The following is an 8388-nucleotide window of genomic DNA, read 5'->3' on the forward strand; positions in this document are numbered from 1 at the left end:
AACCTCGTACATGAAACACAAAAAGTCAACATACAGGTACAGCAGGTAATCCAGAAGGCAAACGGAATATTGGTTTTTATTTCTAGGGGGATGGAGTATAAAAGCAGGGAAGTCATGCTACAGCTGTACAGGGTGCTGGTGAGACCACACCTGGAGTACTGCGTACAGTTCTGGTGCCCTTATTTAAGGAAGGACATACTTGCACTGGAGGCAATTCAGAGAAGGTTCACTCGGTTGATTCCGGGTATGGAAGGGTTGTCTTGTGAGGAAAGATTGAACAGGTTGGGTTTATACTCATTGGAGTTTAGAAGAATGAGAGGAGATCTTATTGAAACATACAAGATTCTGAGGGGACTCGATAGGGTAGATGCTGAGAGGATGTTACCCCTCATGGGGGAATCTAAAACTAGGGGGCATAGTCTCAGAATAAGGGGTCACCCGTTTAAGACGGAAATGAGGAGGAATTTCTTCTCCCAGAGGGTCGTGAATCTTTGGAATCCTTTACCCCAAAAAGCTGTGGAGGCTGAGTCATTGAATACAGTCAAGGCTGAGTTAGACAAATTTTTGATCAGCGAGGGAGTCAAAGGATATGGGGAAAGGGCGGGAAAGTGGAGTTGAGGTAAAAATCAGATCAGCCGTGATCTCATTAAATGGCTCGAGGGGCCGAATGGCCTACTCCTGCTCCTCTCTCTTGTGGTCTTATGGTTATGGTCGCAAGAGAATTATATCGAATTCATTTCGACACCTTGGTAAACTAAAGTCTACGACATGACCATGGTTCCACTTCACTGTGTACCTGCACCTCAAGGCATTTTTTTTTTCACACAAGCATTCATAGTTCCACATCAGAACCACATTTTGTTGAGTAGCTTTAAATATCTATTGTATTGATGTGTACCGTGATGTTAATTTTGGGAATATGATTTAAAATGTGACTCTGTCATCGCCTGTATGAATCTAAACTAGCCTTCCCATCTGAGGAACATAAGTTTCATGGGATAGATCTCCCGCTCCCCGCCCCTTGCATTTCTGTAGCATCTTTCACGACCTCAGGGTGTCCCAAAGCACTTTTTCTTATCCGTTCATGGGATGCGGGCGTCGCTGGCAAGGCCGGCATTTATTGGCAATCCCTAATTGCCCCTTGAGAAGGTGGTGGTGAGCCGCCTTCTTGAACCGCTGCAGTCCGTGTGGTGAAGGTTCTCCCACTGTGCTGTTAGGAAGGGAGTTCCAGGATTTTGACCCAGTGACGATGAAGGAACGGCCGATATATTTCCAAGTTGGGATGGTGTGTGACTTGGAGGGGAACGTGCAGGTGGTGTTGTTCCCATGTACCTGCTGCTCTTGTCCTTCTAGGTGGTAGAGGTCGTGGGTTTGGGAGGTGCTGTCGAAGAAGCCTTGGCGAGTTGCTGCAGTGCATCCTGTGGATGGTGCACACTGCAGCCACGGTGCGCCGGTGGTGAAGGGAGTGAATGTTTGGGGTGGTGGATGGGGTGCCAATCAAGTGGACTGCTTTGTCCTGGATGGTGTCGAGCTTCTTGAGTGTGGTTGGAGCTGCACTCATCCAGGCAAGTGGAGAGTATTCCATTACAGCCAATGAAGTACTATTGAAGTGCAGTCACTGATGTAATGTGGGATTTATTGCTGTGGGACAGCAGAAAGTCCAGGGTAGTCCCCCCAGAGCACTGACAGTGCCACATATCTAGGCTTTAAATGCACTAGGGCCACCAATTAGTCCGTGGAAGAATCTCAACCTAACCTTGGTGTCAAATTCATCTTCAACTAGTTCAAGAAACCTTTCCCTGTGTATTTTAATGTCACCCAACAACGTCATTCCAAGGTTCCCGTGTCTTAGTCAACCTTCCTCCCTCCAAAGATAATGGAGGATCTTTCTGTGCACAAATTGGTTGCTCTGTTTCCCGGGACAGCAACAATCGCTATGTTTTTGTTTCAAAGCTCTTCATTGTAAATTAGCCATTGAGGAAACTATGCCATACCTGACAAGGCGATGCATACATACCAAACCTTATCTGTTTGCTGTTCCGGCTGGCCTCTCAAGCCCCATATTGTAATAAACTCCAGATAATTCAGGACTCCTCAGTATGCATCCTATCCTGCACAAAATTCGACACGATTAGCATCCCTCTCTGCTCTGTCCTCCGTCGGCGACCTGTTCCTCGATGGATCAGGCACAGCATCCTCTGCCTGCTCTATAAACCACCTCCCTGCCTTTCTCTATCAGATATTCGGCGCCGGTGAAGTCAGGGCAGCCAAATATCGGGCCGGCAGAATAACAGGCGCCCGTTGTGATACCGCCCGTTTCGCGCTAACACCCAAGGCGAATTCCTCCCCCAATCAGCTTAAGTCGTTAAAGACCCCCGTGGACCCATAGACTGGGTTGTGGAGCAATTGTAAGAATTGTTCGGTTTGTTTTGTGCGGCGTCCTGTCAAAGTCTTTGGTGAAAATGTCTTCTGCTCAGTATTTCCAGTAAACTCGCCTCGCAATGAAATGAGCGACCAGCTATCCTGTTATTGTGGGGTGCTGGTTTAAACAGGAATGTGGGACAGGCAGCTGGGGAACAGTGTAATTGGGGTTTTCAATGAACGAGCAGAAGTCGCCTTGGTTTAGTGTCTCGTCCAACGAACAGCATCTCCCGTTTTGCACTCCCTCAGTCCTGTACTGGAGCATCGACCTTCATTATCTCCTCTAGTTCGGGATAGGGACTCAAACCCACAATCTTCTGGCTCAGAGCGGAGACAGCTGCCAACCCAACAGAAGTGAGATAGGGAATATCAGGCCAGACTGTAAATGAACAACCGGGTACAGTAATTGATTACTGCAGTGCAGGTACACACACACACACACACACACGTATACGTAGTTATTAAACGCACAGTTCTGCTTGGAGTTTATGGAGCAGTAATGCTGCAGGGATGGATTGTTCTGGCCGGTCTCATTGGGGGGTTTTGATTAAACTTGCCTGGATGAGTGCAGCTCCAACAACACTCAAGAAGCTCGACACCATCCAGGACAAAGCAGCCCGCTTGATTGGCACCCCATCCACCACCCTAAACATTCACTCCCTTCACCACCGGCGCACAGTGGCTGCAGTGTGTACCATCCACAGGATGCACTGCAGCAACTCGCCAAGGCTTCTTCGACAGCACCTCCCAAACCCGCGACCTCTACCACCTAGAAGGACAAGGACAGCAGGCACATGGGAACAACACCACCTGCACGTTCCCCTCCAAGTCACACACCATCCCGACTTGGAAATATATCGGCCGTTCCTTCATCGTCGCTGGGTCAAAATCCTGGAACTCCCTTCCTAACAGCACTGTGGGAGAACCGTCACCACACGGACTGCAGCGGTTCAAGAAGGCGGCTCGCCACCACCTTCTCAAGGGCAATCAGGGATGGGCAATAAATGCCGGCCTCGCCAGCGACGCCCACATCCCATGAACAAATAAAAAAAAAACTGCGATATTATTTCCAGCTAATGAGGGAAATAAACAGGGCACTCCCTTTTCTGACCATTCTTCATGGACTCCGGCTGAAAATTGTTCACATGGAGTTGGTTTCCGACGCCTGATTGGTATCAACTAGTCTGAGTAATAGCAGTCTTACATAGAAATAAATAGTATTATGTAGAATGTACAGCACGGAAACAGGCCATTCGGCCCAACCGGTCTATCCCGGTGTTTATGAGCCTCCTCTCTTCCTGTTTCATCTCACCCGATGAACATATCCCTCTATTCCTTTCTCCCTCATGTGTTTATCTAACTTCCCCTTAAATGCATCTTTGCTATTCGCCTTAACTTTTCCATGTGCAAGCGAGTTCCACATTCTCAAGTTACCTGCCAGGATTCACACACACACACACACACACAAAAACTAGGGGGCGCATTTCAGAAATACTGCCTTGTCTGTGAAGCGGTTTGAGGCCCTCATTAGGGGTGTGGAAGGCGCTATATAAATGCAAGCCTGTCACATTCTCTCCCAGCATCCTCACAGTTGCACGATGGTCTGACTCTCACTGTTCAACCTCCCCGCTGAAACGTGCTAAGTGGGGTTAGAGACCAGAGGGCGCTCTTTGCCTGTGAAACTGCAGAGTGGGTAATTAGATCTGAGCAAGGATTGTACTAATTTGAGGTCAAAAATGTTGTACTTTTTTTATATAACTGCAGTATTGCCTTTAAGAATCCAGAATGTCAGAGCCAGAATAACACTGCAGATGGGATCACTCGGGATGCCCAATATTTGCCAGTGTATTGGCAAATAAGGGAAACAGTACTTACGAATGATTCGTTACCAAAAAAAAACAGCTTTCATGAAGTATCTGCACTCGTTGCATTAAAAGAAATTATTGTGTGAAACCTTCTTGAGACGTTTTAAATCGAATTGGAGAATTGCCGAATCTGCAAACTGCAGAGCAGAATCCTGAGGCACGTCTGGACAACGGGAACAAGGAAGTGGAGCGAACAGCTGCTGCCCCGGATTCAAACCGAAACCGTAAAGATTCCGCAAAAACTTGCTAAAATGGGAAGCGGCTTTCTACAATCGTGTGATTGAGGCTGCGGTGGGCTTTCTTATTTTTGTTATCGCCTTTTTTCTAACTGCAACATTAGTTTAAAATCTGTTAAACCAAGTGGGCATAAATTAGTCGTTTTAAATAAAACAATAGCAAATCAGTAGGGGAAAAAAGCATTTGGTGACTAAACCAGCCCGTGAAACAGGAACGCCTCACTACTTCATAGATTTGAGCACATAATCCACTCCAGTGTTGTACTGAGGGAGCGCTGCACTGTCAGAGGTGCCGTCTTTCGGATGAGACATTAAACCGCCCCCCAGGTGGACATAAAAGATCCCGTGGGACTATTTCGAAGAAGAGCAGGGGAATTTCTCGCCATGTCCTGGCCAATCTTTATCTTTATCCCTCAACAGATTATCTGCTGGTTATCTGGTTTCTGTTTGTGGGATCTTGCTGTGCGCAAATTGGCTGCGCCCTTCTTTTGGCCTTCATTGCAAGAGGATTTGAGTACAGGAGCAGGGATGTCTTACTGCAGTTATACAGGGCCTTGGTGAGACCACATCTGGAGTATTGTGTGCAGTTTTGGTCTCCTTATCTGAGGAAGGATGTCCTTGCCATGGAGGGAGTGCAATGAAGGTTTACCAGACTGATTCCTGGGATGGCAGGACTGACGTATGAGGAGAGATTGGGTCGACCAGGCCTATATTCACTAGAGTTTAGAAGAATGAGAGGTGATCTCATCGAAACATGTAAAATTCTAACAGAACTAGACGGACTAGTTGCAGGGAGGATGTTCTCGGTGGCTGGGGAGACCAGAACCAGGGGTCACAGTCTCAGGATACGGGGTATGCCATTTAGAACCGAGATGAGGAGAAATTTCTTCTCTCGGAGGGTGGTGAACCTGTGGAATTCTCTACCACAGAAGGCAGTGGAGGCCAAGTCATTAGATGCATTCAAGAAGGAGATAGATATATTTCTTAATGCTAAAGGGATCAAGGGATATGGGGAAAAAGCGGGAACAGGGTACTGAGTTAGACGATCAGCCATGATCATTTTGAATGGCGGGGCAGGCCCGAAGGGCCGAATGGCCTACTCTTGCTCCTATTTTCTAAGTTTCTATGTTTACGTTCCAACGCGACCTCAGGACGTCCCGAAGCTCTTTACAGCCAATGAAGTGCTTTTGAAGTGTTGTTACTGTAGTGTTGCAGGGAAGTGAGGCGGCCGATTTGCACACAGCAAGATCCCACAAACAGCAATGAGATATTCCACTCCCTTGAGCAAATTCACTGAGGTCACTTGGAGTGTTGGATGAGCCCCCCCCCCGGCTGAAATCAGCGAACTCGCCAAAGACCCGGGATCAGCGTACCTTGGCGATGCAGAAACCAACCGAGGAATTTCGGCAACGGCATTCAAACACGATCTTAACAATTGAAATATCTGAGGCAGAAGAGCGTTAACTCCAGTCCCACACCAACGTGCTTGGCTCTTAACTGCCCTTTGAAGTGATCTAGCAAGCCATCCAATGGAGGCCCACTTATCAGGTCAACCAGGGTTGGACAATAAATGCTAGTCATGCCAGTGATGCCCATATCCCGGGAATTATTATTTTTTTTAGAAAGGCAAAGCAAGACCTGGAATGCTTCATACTACATTGGGTGCAAAATGCACGAAATGTTTCAGATTCTGGTACTGTCATCTACCACATTTCTCAGTACCAAAGTTCACCCACATGAGGCATATAGATTTATATATAGAAAGACATGTGCATGAAAATTTGCATCAGTTTGGGATGAAATTGTGCTCTTCAAAGTAAGGGAACTGAAGACTATTTGTCCACTTTTTGCAGCTTTGGTCGGCAGCAATAACTCTTATGTCATGTACAGAACAGGTTATAGGCCTTATTTCCTCCAATATTGTCCCAGAAGGCAGCCCAAGGCCAGGCGTGGGAGGGTTAGAAACAACTGCTGGGCGCAATTTGGCTGTCGCGTTCCTTACATTACAACTGTGACTACACATCAGAAGTACTTCATTGGCTCTAAAGCGCTTTGGGACATCCTGGGGGTCGTGAAAGGCGCTATAGAAATGCAATTCTTTCGTTCGATGATCACATTATCTCAACTCCCAGCAGTGTATCACAATCACATCTTGAGATAATGGCTCCTATTGCAACAGCACCACGCCTCCATCGCCTGTACCAGTCATTCTTGAGACTTGGGTGACAGTGCCAAATTTAGTTTCGCAATTGTTTAGTCTAGTGACCCAGACGCTGACGAATTCAGAACTGCATTGCCGATCCCTTAATGCCTTTTAAGGAAAGAGGACTGATCTTGAGAAGCATAAGGAGGAGATGGGGTTGGAGTGAGGTCCCAAGGATGAAAGGACAATGTTGTCAGGGAATTTGCCACTCGGGCCAGGCGTGTATGCATGAATTCGTAGAAGTACGTTTTATAAATGCAAGTATGTAAATCTAGGTAATCAGTCAAATGGATTATGAAGATGAAAAGCACACGTATGTCAAAAGTAATTTTTTTCAGCTATGCGGGTAAGTTCTGATACCATCTGTTAAAAAATGATAGGGCTATGTAGCTACATACAATAGTTCTGGAGATTCCTCGTACAATCTTTACCCGTTAACTAATCTTTTGAATTCCAAACTGCAACCGTCGAGATGATTTCACCGTAAAGGCTTAGGAAGTTGCGTTCAAATTTTAGCTCCCATTTCCTTCCAATTTTCTCCCCTCTTGAAAGCACTGAGCAAAGTTTCAGGGAGGCAGTTCAGCCAAGAGGTCATGTTTCTGGTCTAACCAGTGGTTAGTGGATGCCCCACTTTACAACACAGGGGTGCACCACAACGCAGTCAAATCTTCGACCTCACCTTAGCAAGTTCCAATCACTGTATATGAACGGGAGCCTGGCATTCATACGGATTTCCCCCTAATTAGCCCAGGGAAGTTGAGACCAATTTCAGAAAACATGTCTCAGCCATGTATCATTTAACTACCTCACGAAGCTTTCTGTAAGGCCTCACAACACAGCGTTCGGCTTCGACAACCCAAGACGTGTATTTTTAGAGTGGGTGTAAAAAATGACAAGAACAAAGAGTTAGGATGAATTCTACTTTCTGGGTTCCATCTCAATTTTCAAAGGAGTAACTTCTCTCCAAACTTTAGTTTTAAAAATCTTTCCGAGGTGTTGTTACATTTGTGCATGCTAATATTATTGCCATTTATTAATAGTTGAATAAGGATTTCACTTAATTTTGGGCCTCGGTGGTACAGTTAGCCAGATTCTAGTCTTGACATCTGGGACCTCGATTCAAATTAAACTCAAGTGTTTTCTGTCTCCTGGGTGTATGTACATTGGGTTAGACCACCGCAAACTTCTGCCTCAGGTTCAAACTGATTGATAGTAAATTCAGCGTGAGCAAAGATGGCCAATGTGGACCATTAGGCAAAGATGCTTTGCTGCAGTTGGTAGCGTTTTTTTTTTGATGCTGAGTGTTGAGGAGAGCTTTGGAGGGGCTGGGACTTTAACCAAATGTGTTATGTTCGGTCTGGCAGTGCTTGATGCTAAAAGCTGGGCGTTCGAACTGCAAAAGTGTTTCATTCCCTGGTTCCAACATTCTTCAATTTGATGCTGAATTAATTCTCCTAAATAAAGCTTCTGTCTTTCCTTCATCGCTATTAAAGATGTTGCAAGGAGGCGGGAGGAGATTGTTTTTAAAATCTTAACTAACTGTAAACTGGAATATTATTACGTGGAACTTTGCACCGTTATCTTTGGTGTGGGGCCTCATTGTACAGGATGTGAGTAATGAGACATTGCATTGTCACATCTTCTACCGGGATCATTGTTAACT

Source organism: Heptranchias perlo, chromosome 42 (assembly GCF_035084215.1).
Source record: "Heptranchias perlo isolate sHepPer1 chromosome 42, sHepPer1.hap1, whole genome shotgun sequence".
NCBI lineage: Eukaryota > Metazoa > Chordata > Chondrichthyes > Hexanchiformes > Hexanchidae > Heptranchias > Heptranchias perlo.